At 43.4% G+C, this 18381-nt stretch overlaps 1 protein-coding gene across 1 annotated transcript in view; it reads left to right on the forward strand.

Moving 5' to 3' along the window:
* Positions 1 to 18381, forward strand: part of BABAM2 (BRISC and BRCA1 A complex member 2) — a 393777-nt gene that overhangs the window by 331696 nt on the left and 43700 nt on the right. The gene's annotated exons all lie outside the window — the stretch shown is intronic.

An 18381-nucleotide genomic window follows, 5' to 3' on the forward strand; every position in this document is an offset into this window, starting at 1 on the left:
AGGCTCTTCAAGATCCATGCCACCCTTCCCCCACCTTTTATTGAGGTATATTTGACAAGTGCAAGTTGAGGTGTATCTGACAAGTAAAAATTGTATATATTTAAGGTACACAACTAGATGTTTTGCTATATGTATATACTGTGAAATGATTGCCACCATCAAGTTAATTCACATATCCAAAACCTCAGATAGTCACCTTTTTTTTTTTTTCCTTTTCTTATTTCTGTGTGTGGTGATGACATTTAAGATCTACTCTTTTAGCAGATTTCAGGTATACAATGCAGTGTTGTTAACTATAGTCACTATGCTATACATTAGATTTTCAGAACTTACTCATTTGGTATAACTGAAACTTGTATCCTTGGACAACATCTCCCCATTTCCTCCTCCCCCACAACCTCTAGCAACCACCGTTCTACTCTCTGTTTCTATGAATTTGACTGTTTCAGATTCCACATAGAAGTAAGATCATACAGTATTTGTCTTTCTGTGTCTGACTTATTTCACTCAACATAGTGTCCTCCAGGTTTACCCATTTTGTCACAGATGGTAAGATTTCCTTCTTTTTAAGGCTGAATAATATTCCATTGCCTGTGTAAGCCATGTTTTGCTGATCCTTTCATCTGTTGATGGACATGTAGGTTGTTTTCATATCTTGGCTGTTGTGACTACTATGACTGTAGGAACACAGATGTCTCTTCAAGATACTGGTTTCATTTCCTTGGATATATACCTGGAAGTGAGATCACTGGAGTATATGGTAGTTCTATTTTTTATTTTTTGAGAAATCTCTATATTATTTTTCATAATTTTGGAACCAGTTTACATTCCCATCAGTAGTTCCCTTTTCTCCACATCCTTGCTAACACTTGTTATCTTTTGTCTTTTTGCTAAGAGCCATTACTTTCTGTGAGGTGATAGCTCATTGTGGTTCTGATGATTATAATCTTGAGCACCAGTTGGCTATTTGTATGTCTACTCTTGAGGAATGTCATTTCAGGTCCTTTGCCTGATTTTTATTGGGTTATTTGGTTTTTTTTGCTATTGAGTATGAGTTTTGTAAATATTTTGGATATTAACCACTTATCAGATAAATGGTGTACAAATACCTTCTTCCATTCCATAGGTTGCCATTTCACTCTGTTGATTCCTTTACTGTGCAATAACTTTTTAGTTTGATACAATCCCTTTTGTTACCTGTGCTTTTGGTATTATATCCAAAAAAACTTTTACCCAGACAAATGTCAAGAAACTTTTTCCTCTATGTTTTCTTCTAGTGGTTTTATAGCTTTGGATCTTATGTTCAAGTATTCAATCCATTTTGAGTTGATTTTTATATGGTGTGACCTAAGTGTCCAGTTTCATTCCTCTGCATGTGGCTGCCCAGTTTTCTGAGCACCATTCATTGAAGAGACTATTCTTTCTCCATTGTGTGTTCTTAGTAACCTTGTCAAAGATAACTTGACTGTAATTGAATAGATTTATTTCTGGGCTCTCTATTCTTCTTCTTTGGTCCATATGTCTGTTTTTAATGGCAGTACCGTACTGTTTTGATTAGTGTAGTTGTGTGATATATTTTGTAATCAAGAAGTATGATGCCTCCGGGTCTGTTCTTCTGGCTCAAGATTGCTTTAGCTATTTGGGGTCTTTTGTGGTTTCATATGAATTTTAGAATTTTTAAAATAGTAAAAATTACTATTGGGATTTTGATACAAATTGCATTGTATCTGTAGATTGCTTTGGGAGTATGGTAAATATCTATGTATTTTACAGTAAGTGTTCCATTAACAAATAGAGAGTGAAGGAATCTCATAATATGGGGTAAGATTTTAGATACATACAGAAGCATGTATCACCTCCATATTCATCCTTTATTGAGTCATTAGTTAAAAGGGAGAAGGCCAACCAAGGAGTTTAACTGTACAATGTAATATTAGAAGACTCTGCCTATCCCTTTGAAATTGGTAGGTTTAGAATGGATTTTCTAGATTCACAGATATGTGCTTAAGCTTGGTAATTGCCCTCAGCTTATGAAATTTATGCTAATTAGTAACATTTATTAATTTCAAATTATTCATGAAATAATATTCTAGGCACATGGTAGATTTTAGAGATGGTTTCTACTCTCAATGGTATTAACTTTTGGTCGGCATGTTTGTAGAAAGTATAGATAGAATGGGTACAATTACCCTTTAAGAGGAAAGGAGAAGGGAGAATTATGTTAACTGGTAGAGAATTGAGAGAATTCTTTTGGGAAAGCATCCAAGAGGTCTTAAGTTTCTACTGTGAAGGTGGGGTATGGTAAACAGAAGATAAGAGATTCTTTCTAGTGTTAGACCAGTTTAACTATTCACAAAAGCATCAGTGGAGGTCTATGACCCAACTGTGTTCAGAGGTGTAATTCAGAAAGCCTAATAGAAATCAAAACTCGTGGTAAAGTTGTATCATGGATAAATGAAATATTGAATTTTTTGCTTTGGTTTGGAATTCTGTAAGTTTGGCCTAGTAAATATGGCAGTTTCATGGGAAAATCATTGTTAAGGCAAAATCTCTTAAAACCTGTCGCTTCAGGGAAGGAAACAGAATGTAGGATGAACCCCATATAGTAAAAGGGGCAACCAGTTCCTTGGACAAAGGCAGAACAGTCCAGTGAAGACGTGGTTTGATAACGAGTTTGTGTTTGCTCCAGAGGATGGGGGCGGGGGTGAGGGGTGAAGCAGAAAGCTGAGAATTGGACAAAAGTTTATTCAGTTTGGTTTTGATTCAGTAGTCACACAAAGTAAGAGCTTCCCAGATGGCACTAGTGGTAAAGAACATGCCTGCCAATGCAGGAGACATGGGTTGGGGAGATCCCCTGGAGGAGGGCATAGCAACCCACTCCACTATCCCTGCCTGGAGAATCCCATGGATAAAGGAGCCTGGCGGGCTACAGTCCATAGGGTCGCAAAGAGTCAGACACAACTGAAGTGACTTAGCACATGCACGCGGGCGCACATGCACGCGGGCGCACACACACACACACACACACACACACACACACACACCTGGACACACACACCTGGAGAATCCCATGGATAAAGGAGCCTGGCGGGCTACAGTCCATAGCGTCGCAAAGAGTCAGACACAACTGAAGTGACTTAGCACATGCACGCGGGCGCGCGCGCGCGCACACGCACGCACACACACACACACACACACACACACACACACACACAGAGTAAACCAATAGTCCCCAAGTCTCTCCTGTGTCAGGAAACAAGATGGTGCCAGTTCCGTGTCTAGCAGGGAACTCTGTGAAACCAAGAAAGCCCACAGCAGGGTAGGAATTTCCAGAGTTCTGTGGAACTGGAGAAAGTTCTGAGGAAGCTGGGGAAGGCTTCACAAAGACCCCGTGTGGACTAGGAACTGACAGGACTGACGTAGCAGAGGGAGGGATGAGCGATAGGAGATAGGGAGGCCGGGGCCCAGCTGCACCCGTGCTCACTCAGAGCCGGGAGAGTGCAAAGCCCCCTGACACACAGGTGGTCTTCACAGCCACTGCTGCCAGCCAGTCTTCTGGAATCCACAGGACCCTTTACTCTGACTGGTGAAGACACAAGATAGGAGCTAAGACAGGCACATGGAGCTGATAGACGGCATCCCCGGCTAGGAGACAGTTTTTACCAGATTTCCTGGATTAAACAGCTTCTCCCCCACCCAGCATTTAGTGGCAGGACCAGACTCCCATGAACTGAGGCTCCAGACCTTGGAATAGAGGGTAATTTCTCCTCTTCTCTTACCCACTTTATCCACTTGGACTGCACAGGGTTCCAGACCCAACCCTACGTCAGGACCCCTCAAAGTCTTGAAAAATCTGACACCTGAACACCTACCTCCCTGCCTCTGTCCTCTCCTCAGCCCACCCCCCCCGCCCCCCGCCTTGTTACTGAATCAGAATCCAGAATTGGTGAGGAGGAGATGCTGAACTTACATATTTTTTAAAATCTTTGTGGGTAAGCCTGAGGCATAGCTGGTCTTGAGAACCACACACATCATAGAAGGAACCCTCACCTCACAGTCAGGAAACCTGGGTTGTGTTTCCAGTCTCACCTATATACTGGCTCTGAGACTGTTTCCTCATCTATAAAATGGTATTGTTGCTTATCCTGTCTACTTCACAGGGGTTTTGTGTGGATTAAATCACGTGATAGCCAACTGGAAACCCTCCTGTGCTCTAGAAATGCAGGTGCTCCTTAGCCCTGTTTGTCCCACCCCTGCCTCCACCCCAATTAACAGCCAGTCACCTCACTCCTGGATTGTTTCTGGGCTAGCTGGTTGGTTTGTCGTGCCTGCGCCCTGCCACCAAGTTAATCCTCTTGAAACACCACTTCTATTGTGTTTCTCTTCTGCTCAGCGTCGCCTCTCTGAGGACACAGGCTCCCTGTTCCCACTGCGCTTTCTCTCTCTTTCCCACCTTTGGCCTCTTTGCTGTCAGTCCTTGACCTTCATATATTTCTTGCAATCGTTTCTGAAAACCTATCTCCAGTTTTTCTAATCTGATCACCTCCATCTCAATCTGAATAACATAATTATGAGACTTTAACATATATTATACTGAATGATTCTTTCATTGTTGTGTGTATTTGCTTCATTATTCTGGTTAGTTTGCTTGCCAAGGTCCCAGACTACTAGGGCTGATTGATTTTTTAAATGATATTATTCTTATGTGCAGTGCCCCCACGGTGATAGGCGCTTGGCAGGAGCCCAGCAGCCCCAGGCCGAGCTGGGAAGCACAGCGGCCAGAGCACACTGACCTGTCTGTAAAGCCCTTTCCTTTATACGTGTCTTTTCATCTCACCACCCTGAGAGGTAGATAGTTATGCTCCCCATTTTACAAGTGAGGAAAGAGAGGCTTGGGAAGGTTAAGTAACATCAAAATTGCAGGAAAAAAAGGGAGGTGAGGGGACTCTGTTCTGAGGAGAACCAGAGTGGCTGGAGCCCATGGTAGGGTGCAGATGTGAGTGACAGCTCCTGCAGGTAGTGTTCAGGCCACAGCAGGTGCCCAGGGCTGAGACTGAATTAGTGAAGAGACATAGCAGAAGGGACCAAACCTGACAGGCTGCAGTAGGTGCCCCTGTAGGGGGCAGCTGCTCCCCTGGGGTGAAGATCAGGCCAGGGTGACCCCAGCTGGCCTCCTGGGGACAGGTCAGGTGATCGGGAGATGGGAAGGGTTTAATGTGACTCGGCCTCTGCCCAAGTAGGAGCCAGGCAGTGGGCTTTGTAGGTCATTTCCTGGGGAATTTTCAGATGGACCAATGGTTTCATCTTCATATTCTAAAGCACCCTGGTACCCTGTGTAATTATCCAATTGTGGCCAAGTGGTCTGATATCTTAAAGGAGAAGCTAAAACAGCAGTGGGAGCTTACTAGGTTTCGAGACATCAGTAATTCCATTCCTGAGTAAACACTGATGAGAAAGAAACCCTTCCAGTCTTCTCTGGCTTCAGCCAGAGTATAGTTTAACAGTGCTTTGATATTTCCAGATTGCTCCCTGACTTATGAAGGTATAAGCTCCTTGCAGGTAACATGCTCCTGCCCCAGGTTGAATTCCTTGCACTTATTGCCTAAGTGGGACAGGCCTGGGGTGGGGTGACTGAGAGCTGGCAATGCCAGGCCCACAAATGCAGGCAAGCAACCGAGAGGCCAGCAGGCAGGCCTGAGGGCTGGACAGCTATCCAGCAAGTGGGTGGAGTACTGAAGCTTAGTTGTGTGGCTGAAGAACCCAGGGCGTGGCAAAGAAATCGACTACTGGAACAGTAAAAATGAATGCTTAATACCCATGCATTTATTAGCGTGGCTGGGTATTTTGTCAAATGTGTCATACATTCACAGTTTAGGATTTTAGAATAAACAAGATTATTGATATTTCTCCTTCAAAAGCCGATAAGCACTCCTTACTAAAAGTTCAGAGTCTTTGATTCATCTTCAATTTGAAATATTAAAAATCTAGTTTTCATAAGCTATTAGAAATATTTTTCAAAGGAGTCCATCCCCCATCCTGCAGCCCAAAGCCCTGCCCACGTCAAAGATTAGGAGTAAACCATATTTTCTGTAAACCATCTGATGAGATTCTACTCCCTTCCTCAAGTCTACCAAATTTTGATCTTTAAAAAAATACAAAAACAAAGGGGGCTAATGTGACAGTAAGATTTATACCTTCACAAGTAAATATTACAGTTTGGCTGGGTAGCTTGTGGAAGCTTGTCAGGTCACAGTGACTCACTTGCATAGATGAAGTTATTTTTAGAGATGTAATTTGTACTGTTTAGAAAAGAATAAAGAGATGGTAAAAGGCTAGATAGCTCATTATAGTTTACAGAGCTCATGAACCCAGCATCCATGCGAAAGATGACTAAGCAACGGGTCGGTTGGTACTTTCTCTCAGAATTTTACAGACATGAGTCACCCACTTGAGATTGCAGACACAGCACTGAGGTACCTGTGACTCAGCTCCCATTAGGACGAGCACTCGAATTCAATTCTGATACACTTTGGTAGTTAAGGACTGAGGAAATTACATAGCAAAGCAAAATATGCCTTTCTAGCACGCAGCCATCGGATGTTTTTAACAAGGATTGATTTATCTTCAGCTCTGGCCTTTGAAAGACTGTGGTTTGTGCTGGGTGATCTGCCCGTTCTATCTGCTGCTCTCCATAGCAGTGCCACCTGACCCTAGGGTACAGCTATCCTCACCCTTTCTGCACTGAGCTGTCCAGCATTCAGGCCCACTTTCTTTAACCAAATGTGTGTGTGTGTGTGTGTGTATACGAAAGATCTTCAGCCTAACATGGACATTCTAGTTTTCTTAAGCTGGGAGAAATAGCTTTCAAAGACTTGCTTCCCCCACACTGTGCCCAGGTCAGGGAGTAGAAGAAATAAAAAGGTATTTTCTTAGGGTATTTTTGTATGTTTTTTAAAAAGCCGTATATACAAACCTGAGCTTCCCTGGTGGCTCAGATGGTAAAGTGTCTGCCTACAATGTGGGAGACCTGGGTTCAATCCCTGGGTCAGGAAGATCTCCTGGAGAAGGAAATGGCAACCCACTCCAGTATTCTTGCCTGGAAAATCCCATGGATGGAGGAACCTGGTAGGCTACAGTCCATGGGGTTGCAAAGAGTCAGACACGACTGAGCGACTTCACTTTTATACACAAACCTGCACATCCACATGTGTGGTCACAGATCAATAAGAACCATCTGCTTACGTAAGCAGACTTTCCGAAGTGAATGCGTCATTCTCTCTTCAGGGCTGCTGCTTTGTTCTCAGGCACAGGGCTCTGCTGGCCCCAAGGTGCAGCCTCACACTAGGATTGCCCCCCGGTCATCAGCACACGCGCCTTATGCAGCCCCGTTGGAGTTAAGCCCTCAGAACTTGACCCTCTGTTCAAACACACAGAAAATGGTCCTTTGCAGCTTGTAGACATATCAATAGACTGTTCATAACCGACAAAGAATATTATGCTTATTACTTTTATAAAAGAAGCATGAACATGGTTACAAAAGCACATACTCCAGAAAGAAATTCAGTGAAAAGTGAAAGTACTCTGCCTCACACCACTCACGAACAGTCACTGTGAACCACTTCTGTCACCTGGCAGTTACTTCTGAAACCATCGTATTCCTCAGCTGCTGTGCCTGTAGCACTATTACTAAGAGCGTCAGGCCATGCAGAGGCTACGAACTGGGTCCTGTTGTTAGAGAAAAAAGCCTTGTGTCCATTCAAGTCAACTCAGCAGACATTTGGGGATCTCCTATGGACTGAGCCCTCTGTCAGGAGGGGTGGTCACAGAAATGGGTAGGAGTTTGCAGATGTGCAAATACATGAATACAACCACTGTGCAAAAATGCTGTAACACAGTTGTAAAATACAAGTGTATAAAACCCCTTCTGTGGGATTTTATAGAAGCATCCTATAGCTGAGTCTTTGAGTGCTTAATAGAAACATACTGTGGAGAGAATCAGGCGAGGTTGCCCCAGGGAGAGTAGCGTACTCGTGGACTGATGTGGTACATTCAGAAGACTGGGAGTAATTCATAAACTTGAGTGTTTAGAATGTGTGAGTTAAGGGGGTGTTGGGAGATGAGGCAGGAAAGAAATGTGCCTGATGAGGAAGAGCCTTGCACATGAGGAATTCAAAGAATGTCCTATTCCTGATGAAGAGTCTAGGAAGGATTTTAAACAGAGCTGTGCTGTGATCTCACTCACTTATGCCACAGGTCTGATGGCAGAGTGGAATATGAGTTCCTCTGTCCCTGGGATTTCCCAGGCAAGAATACAGGACTGGGTTGCCATTTCCTTCTCCGGGGGATCTTCCTGACCCAGGGATCAAACCTACATCTCCTACATTACAGGCGGATTCTTTGCCACTGAGCCACCAGGGAAACCCATATGTGTGTGTACACACATATAAAAGATGATGACATCTCTTGGTGAAGAATTCCTTTGGACCTGGGGTTCCCACACCTCTCCTATAGATCCATATTAGTGCCTACTCAGGGCACCCCTTTGCAGACTCTAGTTTAATCTAAGGGTAAGTGATGACTTAGCAAGTTGAACATCAAAAGACTCAAACCTGTTTTTCCATGCAGCCAATTAATAATATACCTAAATTATATTAACCTTTTGGCTTATGGAAACAAAGAGAATTCCATCACCAAGAGCATTGATAAGGGGTAAGAGAAAGGGTGGGGCTGGATAGAATAGCTACTGTGAGAGCAGCAGGCAGGCTGAGAAGGGGTTAGCTGTTGAGCCCAGATCAGGTTCTGTTAAGGTGTGCCCTGGTTTAAAGTACTTTATTTTAAAGCCCTTTGGATCTTCCCTCTCTTTTTTATTCTTAATCTTGATTCTTTACATCTGTCCTTCAATGCTCTTGTGTATATGAACTTGAACTTCAACTTCTATATTCAAACCTTAGTCTTAACTGAAACCTGATGGGCTATACCACACACACCCTCTTAAGAAGGGCAAGCTGTGTAGGCCTTTCCTGAGCTGCTCCACCAACATTTAAGAGTTATGTTTTTATCTAGGAGACAGTGGTTAGTCCCTATCGGCTGAAACAAGGTGGGAGAATTAAGGTAATCAAGCTGGCTCCAGTGTGTAGGACAGACAGAGAAGCAGTTCCTGGAGGCAGAGAAAGCTTATTGAATTACTTCAGGTGTGAATTGATTAGCATTTGGAGCTGACCTAAAACGGTTGGCATAGGAGGCCAACCGTTGGGAGTTGTTCTTAGGTTTAAACAAAAGTATATTCAGTTGCATAAAGTGCACTTTAAAAAATACCCATTGACACTTCTGTTTATCATGATAGAAGTAGATGGGCCTCCCACCTTACCAAGTAGTACAGGGCCTTGTGGACTATCCTCTCCAGGATGTGCTGCCAACAGTGAGACTTTCGGAGATGCAAACAGCAGGATGAAGAGTCAGTGTGACTCAAAGGTCCTGAGCTTGGCTGAATATTAGACCCAGCCTGTGTGGATGAGCAAACTTATGGCTTTTATTTCATACATGTGGTATGATTCTTCCCCTGTTGATAGTAGGACATCCTGATGATGTCAGAACCATGGATTTAAAATCTGAAGACTTGAATCCAAGGTCCAGCTCTGTCACATAACCATAATTTTAAACGAGCTTCTTTCTGTTCCTGAGTTTCAGTGTTCTTACCTGTGAATGGGATAATATGCCACCTTGAACATCACAGATGAGATATGAAAACTTTTAAGCCAAAAAATGTTTGTTATGACATTTGCCAGACCTCTGGTCTGGAATTATCAGATTGCACAGGTGAGCAGTCAGAAGGATACGGAGATTTTGAAGACATCAGAGGGTAGTGAGATGGAGCTTTCTGGGACTTTCAAAAGGAGGAAAGCTCAGGGCCAACCTTTCAAGGTTAACTATCCCTCACCTGAGCTTTGTGGGGAGCTGTTACACAGATGGAGAAAGGAAACAGTAACTGTTTTAAAAGGAAGGGAAGTACAGATTGATCCAGTGTCATGGAAACTATGAGAGAAGAACAGAAGTGAGCACCAGGGACTAAGGCCATTAAAACCCCATAGATATGACCGTAAAATATTTTCCCAATCCAAAAGAAAGAAAACAAGGAAATTGAAACATCAAAAATAAAAATCCTTAAAAGCCTGAGCTCACTGAACCCAGAGGAATAACTCTTGAGGTCTGGAAGGCAGGCACGTTCTGTTCTTCCTCTTGGTCTGTGAGGACCGTGAGAGTCAGTCGCACTTTCTGATTCACGGCCAGAGAACGTGCCTGCCCATAGCAACCTCTGGCTGAGATGGCAGACAAGTCAAAGTGTCCCTGAGTAGAAACTCCTTCCAGAATGTCAGAAACAAGCAGTAAGTTTAATTTGTAGCACTTGTGATAGAACACGGGCTCCAGACCCAGACGGGCCAGGGCTCACCCTGGCACCATCTCTTCTTCCTGGCTGCACGAAGGTTCTTGGGCTTGCCACAAGGCATGGGCTTCCTCCCTAGTGAAAAGGGACAAGAGAACCATGTGGCAGGAAGCACCCAGCACATTGTAGGTATTCAGCAAATGCTTGTTTCCTTCCCTTTTCTTAGCATTAAAAAAAAAGTACTTATTATAACAGAACACAAAAATAACCACCATGCCTAACTTTTCTCCAGTAAGAGATTTTTCATACTTGGGTTAAGAGAGAACCCAAAGTCATACTGTGGACTTCCCTGGTGGCTCAGTGGTGAAGAATCCACCTGCCAATGCAGGAGACGCGGGTTCAATCCCTGGATCGGGAAGATCCCCTGGAGAAGGAAATGGCAACCCACTCTAGTATTCTTGCCTGGGAGATCCCATGGACAGAGGAGCCTGGTGGACTACATACAGTCCGTGGGGTCACAAAAGAGTCAGACAGGACTCAGTGACTAAACAACAGCAACAACAAAGTCATACTGTAAAAGCAGCTTTGGTAGTTATGGTTTACGTTGTTCCTGTAGGGAGATTTGCTGAGTCACAAGAGGCTTGCTGGATTGGGGGTCAGGACCCTGGGGTTCTCTGTCAGCTGCCCAGGCAGCTCACCACTCTACACCACAGGCTTTTCAGTTAAATGGATAGATGACTTCCAAGGCTTCTTTCTGAACTGTGGTTTAATGAGTTTGTCCTCTGTTGTGACAAGACTTGGAGATCTTTAAGCTCCTCACCTCCCCGTAGCTCAGCTCTTCCCTGAAAGCACATCTGTCAAAAACACAGCTGAAAGAAAGGGAGTAGACTAAAGAGGTATTGCAAAGTTTATGTATTTCACTCACAGGGACCTCAGGCCTGACTCTTACACCTGCTGTTAAGCTTGGTGCACTAGTTCCCTGATCCCTAGCAGCTTAACTGCTCAGAGAAGGTCTATGGTCTCTAGGTACAGCCTAACCTATAGCCTGAGCTGGATAGTGGGGGTGGAGGGAACTAAGAAACTATAGACAGCAGAATGCTAGACACTTAGATACACACACCTCATTTGGCCTGGGTTGTCATGACTGTATGGCCCACTCTGAGAGCTAATATTCATAACTGTGATTTAAGTCATTTAAAGGGGGATAGAGAAGAAGTAAATGTGAAGGCTGCTTTGGAAAGATTTCAATAAAAAGCAATAGAAAGGGGAAAAAAGTTTTGGAGCTTGCAAGAAAGAGCTCTCAGTTATTGGGCACAAGTCTGCTCCTCTTAGGAAAACCTTTGCTTGAAAAAGATTTTATTCCTTTACGTTTGAATGTACAAGTCAAGCAGCTAACTTAAGTCAAAGGCTTGCCTCAACATGCTCACCTTGTGTTTATACATGTGTTCTCTATAATTCAAGTTAGGAGAATATGACAGTTTAAAAACATCATTTTAGACAACTGTCATACTTTCATCTGAAATGAAATTTCTAAATGGAGTTGCTATCAAGGAAGAACATGAGTTAGTTTCAATTTTTCCCACTGTATCCCCCTCCCATTCTCACAGAAGAAATAATAACTAAGGAGATGGCCAAAGAAACAACTAAACAAAAACTTGGATAGTTCATGACCACATAGCAATCTTTAAATATACAAAGATTGATTATATTTCTGATCTTTTTTTAATCCAAGCATAATGGAAAACTGTCTGAGTTTTCAACAGGCTTCCTCTCTGTTCAAATGTTTTATGGTCTTTGGTCAGCTCTTGCTGCAAAACCCCATTTGACCTTATATTATCCAGAACTGTGTTTTGGTTTTTTTTTTTAATTTGAAGGAAGAAGATTGTAGAATTAAAAATGGGGAGTTCTCAAGGACTCTGAATTGGCCCCACATAAAATGATGGGCAGAAATAAGTTGGAAGCTTAATTGAAAGAACCTGGCTACTTTAATCTATGGGTTGTATTTTCTCAGCTGGAAGTCAGGTTGGAGAAAGAAATTAGGTAGACTCGGGTTTGTTTTAATTTCTTCTAAGAGAAAAGTGAGTTATAATAGTTATCATTATGAATATCTGCTAGATGCCAAGTATTCTTCTACATGTATTCATTATGTCTTATAAATCACCCAACAGCCTTCCATTTTAAAGATGAGAAAACCTAGACTCAGAGAATTTAGCAAATTGCACAAGGTCACCCAGGTCATAACCGGTCGAGTAGGAATCAAGCCTGGATCTGCCAAATTCCTAAGATCATATTCTCTCCATATACCTACTTGTTCTTACATTCCCTTAGGCTCCAACCTTTATTTATTGAGCACTTTCTTTGCACCAGATGCTGTACCACATGCTTTATTTTCAACCTGGAGGTTAGAGTTTTTCCAGTTTTACAATGAGGAAGAAGCTCAGAGAGGTCAGTGAATCTACCAACGCTATATGATCACTAAGTGGAACCTAGGTCACCATGTGTTCTTCACCTGACCCTTCAGCCTCACCGAGATAAGCTCTTTCCTGTTCATCTCACCAGACGGAACTGAACCCAAAGCAACCAAAGAATGGAGTGACTTATCTCTGTACATTTCCACAACCACCTAATCTAGCGGGTCAGACATTTTCCTGTAATTTTGATACCCCAGCACAGTATAAATCTGGAGTGGAGAATGCTTGGAAAGTGTAATACACAAAAAATAAGTTCTTGCAGCTTTCTGCATAGGAGAATGACAGGGTGGCCAGGGTTCTAACACTGTCTTGTAAGAAAACGAACAGTCACCCTTGAGGGTTCTGGTTTCCTAGCGCTGCCACGTATTTGACCTAAACTATTTCCCATCCCAGTCTTACACCCAGTCCCACACCCAGTCCCAAATCTCAGGCTCTGCTGTAGAATTGTCCTCATAGGAAGTTACAGTTGTTTGAGAGAAAACAGAAGATTTCTATAAGCTGATGACAGCCCATTGCCAAGCTTACCACTCAGAGCCTCCCTCTGACCATAAGGGACACACTAGTAAGTCTTAAGAGATATTTTGTAAAGTGGAATCGGTTCCCGAACTGAGAAGTGAATGACTGCACTCCTCTAATAATAAATAATAAGTTATTTGTGATCTGTGCATGTGTATCTTCTAAAATGTTCTCCTTTCTAGAAGATTTCTAGCATTTGAGGGTATTTAAATTACAGGAAAATTTCTGACCAGAGTGGGTGGTGTGGGATATCTTCTCCAGAAATGTTCGAGGATCTCGCTGCTCATGGAAGAAAGTCCACATTGCTTTGCTTTGTGCTCATGATTCTCCACAGTTTGGCGTATTTGTCCAAAGTCCCCCTGCACCAGCGTTGTATCCTCTGGCCAGTGCTCCTTCTGCCCTGATCACCCACATCCCCTCACCCTCCTCTGCTCTGACTGCTCGATGCTGTTCCCTCTGCCTGAAATCCCTTCACCTTTCTCCCTCCCTTCCCTGTCATAAGCCTCCCACTGCAACTGCCTGTCCAAATCCTAGTGGTCTTTCAAGGTCCTGCTTATCCAACAAACCTTCTAGAAGCCCTTGGATTATCTTTCCACCCCACACCCAGGCAGTTACTACCTCTATTATAACCCACCGTCGTTTTCCTGCCTGAGAACAGTGATGGTCGGGGGCAGGGGTAGGGGGGTGGGGGGAGGACCAGGCTTTACTCAACTTGGCCCCCTAGAGCTAGCTCATAGTAGATTTTCCAGGAATGCTTCTCAAATTGGAAACTTGTTGCCATTTTCTCTAGCATATAAAGCTCATAACCAGACCCTTTCAAAAATAAAAATAACTAGCTTCAGATTTTTTTTCTTGTTAAAGCCTAGTTAGTCATCCTTCACTTTGGAGTAGTTGCATTATTTGCAAATTTGTGCCTGGCAGGATGTTCTAATTTTTCAAGACTGGAATTTAAACTGACCAGTGTCAGTCCTCCTTCTTTTCAGAATTTGTCCTATTCCTTCTAATCATCTGTCTTTGGTAAATCATCCATGATTTTTTGAAATTAGAAGCTTATGACTCTTTAAAGACTTTGCCCAGCTTTTAAATGCCAAGGATTTTGCATTTGAATATATTTTAACTTATTTAAGGATTTTTCTAATCAAATTCTTCCTTAATTTAGCCAGATTTCTGTTTTAATCCTCCCAGGCCAGGAGTTTATTTACTGTGACTACATTCTTTTAAAGATAAAAGTTTAAACAGTATTAAATTATGTTGAACTATAAAGAAAGCTGAGCACCGAAGAATTGATGCTTTTAAACTGTGGTGTTGGAGAAGACTCGAGAGTCCCTTGGACTGCAAGGAGATCCAACCAGTCCATCTTAAAGGAGATCAGTCCTGGGAGTTCATTGGAAGGACTGATATTGAAGCTGAAACTCCCAATACTTTGGCCACATGATGCGAAAAGCTGACTCATTTGAAAAGACCCTGATCCTCGGAAAGATTGAGGACAGGAGGAGAAGGGGACAACAGAGGATGAGATGGTTGGATGGCATCACCAACTCAATGGACATGAGTTTGGGTAGGCTCCAGGAGTTGGGTGTTGAACAGGGAGGGCTGGCGTGCTGCAGCTCATGGGGTTACAAAGAGTCGGACACGACTGAGCGACTGAACTGAAATGCTATTTATGATTTTTCTCTGCATCTCTTAAAAACATGCTTCCTCTCGTGCTATTGACCTCTCCTCACTTTTATGGTCTCTGCCAGGCAGAGTTTACATCAACTACCTGCTGTGTGTCTAGCCCAGTGTTCACATGTGGAGAATATAGAATTACAACGGGAACACTTCATTGTTAACAGTTCAGCCAAGACTATATCATGGGGACACGTCACTTAGTGACAGAGTGGGCAAGAGAGGCTTCCTGGAAGAAGGCCGCAGAAGCAAGAGCAGCTTATATGGACTGAAGCAGAAGCCAAGCCTGAGGAAATGCCAGGATCCAAATGGGGCGCATCCTCAGGGGACACGGAAACCAGAGGACATCACAGGAAGCGCACAGTGTCGCGCCTACCATTCATTTCCAGGAAGTGTGGGTCCTCAGGTCTAGCCTGGGACCTGCAACTTGGGATGTGCTCACTCCATGTGTGCTAGATGAGGGAATGGATGAACCAGGAAAAGCAGGCAGAGAAACACTGGGGTAAGGAAGGTTTCCCATGCGGGGAACCCCTCGGTCCTGGCCTTGGCCATTGGCATTCTCCTTTTCTCCTGGGGAGGATAGCCCTGATGTGTCCTTGTTTGGGAGTACAAGTTGAAAGCATGCAGAGGTCTAGGACAGAGGCATTTCCAACAAACTGAGTCGTGACGAGAGGAAAACTTGGGGAAGGAAGGAGGTTCCTCCAGGGAGGGAGAGCAGCTTGGCCGTGAGCTTCCAAGGGCAGCATCGGCTTCCTTCATCTTTGCTTCCCCTATTGCTCTCCACGTGTGCAACGGTAAGGGCAGTGGGGAGAAAGTGGGATCGGTGAAATAGGACAGGTTATAGCTTCTCTGAATTGAATGTATGCAATATGAAAAGAGTCAAGTAAAAATGGAAAATTGATGACTTCCCCGGTGATCCAGAGGTTAAGACTCCATGCTGTCAATGCAGGGGTACCCAGTTCAATCCCTGGGTAGGGAACTAGATCCCGCATGCCCCAACGAAGAGTTCACATGCTGCAGCTAAGACCTGGCAATTTTTTTTTTTTTAAAGAAAATTGTTACGTCTGCACAACATCAAAGCTTTATTGACTTCTTCCCTCTTTACAGAATATCTCCCAGACTGGTTCTGAATCAGCCCTTAACTTTCTGGATCCAACTCAAAATCCATCTCTCCTGCAAAGCTTCCACCTCAAGCAGTGTCCCCTCCCTCAGCATGGACACCATGTCCGCACCTCCGCTGTCACCCCACGTGAGCTGTGGGAACTTCTCCTCTTCCCCTGTGCCTGCTCTGGGCCCAGACACCTTCATTCTTCCCAGCACTCCGCCTTCCACTCAGCAAATCTGGGAGCAAAGGAGCAACTCAGTGGACCAGCTGACTGTGCCAGCCTGACAGTGTTCTTATGAGAGAATGTCCCTTTTCTCCAGTGCCTCTGTAAGCTGTATTCCAGGTTTTCCACACCATTTTCTTCTATGTTATTTTATTTTTCTTTACAACTTTGGTGTCTTATATTTCCCTGGAGACCATTCAACTTTCTAAACCCTCTTAGTTTTATAAATGCTCCCATTTAAAAAAATAATATTTCTTTGAATATATATACAAGGATCATAGTAATAAAACACCACTGACTTCAGAAATAGAGCACAGTGCCAGTATCTTAGAAGCCCTAAACGTGTCCCCCTCAGAAGTAACCACTCCCCTGAATTTTATGTTTACGTGATACTTCTGTCACGTAACATATACCCATAAACAATATGTCATTATTTTTTCTTGTTTTTGAAATTTATACAAATGGAATCATATTATTTTGTGCTGCTCTGAATATCAATGTCTGTCTGCTTTTTTGAAAAACTTTTAAAAATCATAAATATTTAAAGCTTCAGTTCAGTTCAGTCACTCAGTCGTGTCCAACTCTGCGACCCCATGAATCGCAGCACGCCAGGCCTCCCCGTCCATCACCTACTCCCGGAGTTTACTCAGACTCATGCCCATTGAGTCAGTGATGCCATCCAGCCATCTCATCCTCTGTCATCCCCTTCTCCTCCTGCCCCCAATCCCTCCCAGCATCAGGGTCTTTTCCAATGAGTCAACTCTTCGCATGAGGTGGCCAAAGTATTGGAGTTTCAGCTTCAACATCAGTCCCTCCAATGAACACCCAGGACTGATCTCCTTTAGGATGGACTGGTTGGATCTCCTTGCAATCCAAGGGACTCTCAAGAGTCTTCTCCAATACCACAGTTCAAAAGCATCAATTCTTCGGCGCTCAGCTTTCTTCACAGTCCAACTCTCACATCCATACATGACCACTGGAAAAACCATAGCCTTGACTAGACGGACCTTTGTTGGCAAAGTAGTGTCTCTGCTTTTTAATATGCTAACTAGGTTGGTCATAACTTTCCTTCCAAGGAGCAAGCGTCTTTTCATTTCATGGCTGCAATCACCATCTGCAGTGATTTTGGAGCCCCCAAAAATAAAGTTTGACTTGAATATATAAAAAGTACCAAAACAAATACCATGTACCCACCTTGCTGCTGCTGCTAAGTCACTTCAGTCGTGTCTGACTCTGTGCGACCGCATAGACAACAGCCCACCAGGCTTCCCTGTCCCTGGGATTCTCCAGGCAAGAACACTGGAGTGGGTTGCCATTTCCTTCTCCAATAAGCCAAATCTTAATATTTTGCTCTAATTGCTTCTGCTTTTGTTTTCACTTTGTTTTTAAAGAAAGAGCACATGACTAATTTGGTTACGTCCCCCTGAGTACCCCTCCATGATGCATTCCTATCCCTCTCTCCTTTCCCATTACCCCCAGAGGGAACTTCTTTCCTTAATCTGGTGTTTATCATTCCCGTGCACGTATTTATACTTCTACTACATAGGCATTCATAGGCAGTGTGTAATAATGTATGCATGTTTTTGGACTTTGTAAGTATATACTGAACACTGCTCATCTATAACTTGCTTTTTCCACTGAACATTATGTTCTTGAGGTTCATCTGTGTTGGTACATGTAGGCCTAGCTCATTTGTTTGAACTGCTGTAAGGTATTCCATTGAGGAATGTACCACAGTCTCCTGTTGATGGACACTTTAAGATGTTTCCAATTTTTGTTATCACAAACAGTGCTACAGCAAACCTTCTCCTACCTTCTTATGCACTTGTGGCAGTATTTTAGGAGTGGTAATGCTGAGTTATGAAGTCTATACATCTTCACTTTTACAGTACAGGAGGGTATAGAAATTTATATTCTCATTGTCAGTGATGAGAAATTCCAGTGTTCCACATCTTTGACAATACTTGGGGATTGTTGGTGTTTTTAATTTTTGCCAGTCTAATACATATGAAATGGA

This window comes from Muntiacus reevesi, chromosome 3 (assembly GCF_963930625.1).
Source record: "Muntiacus reevesi chromosome 3, mMunRee1.1, whole genome shotgun sequence".
NCBI lineage: Eukaryota > Metazoa > Chordata > Mammalia > Artiodactyla > Cervidae > Muntiacus > Muntiacus reevesi.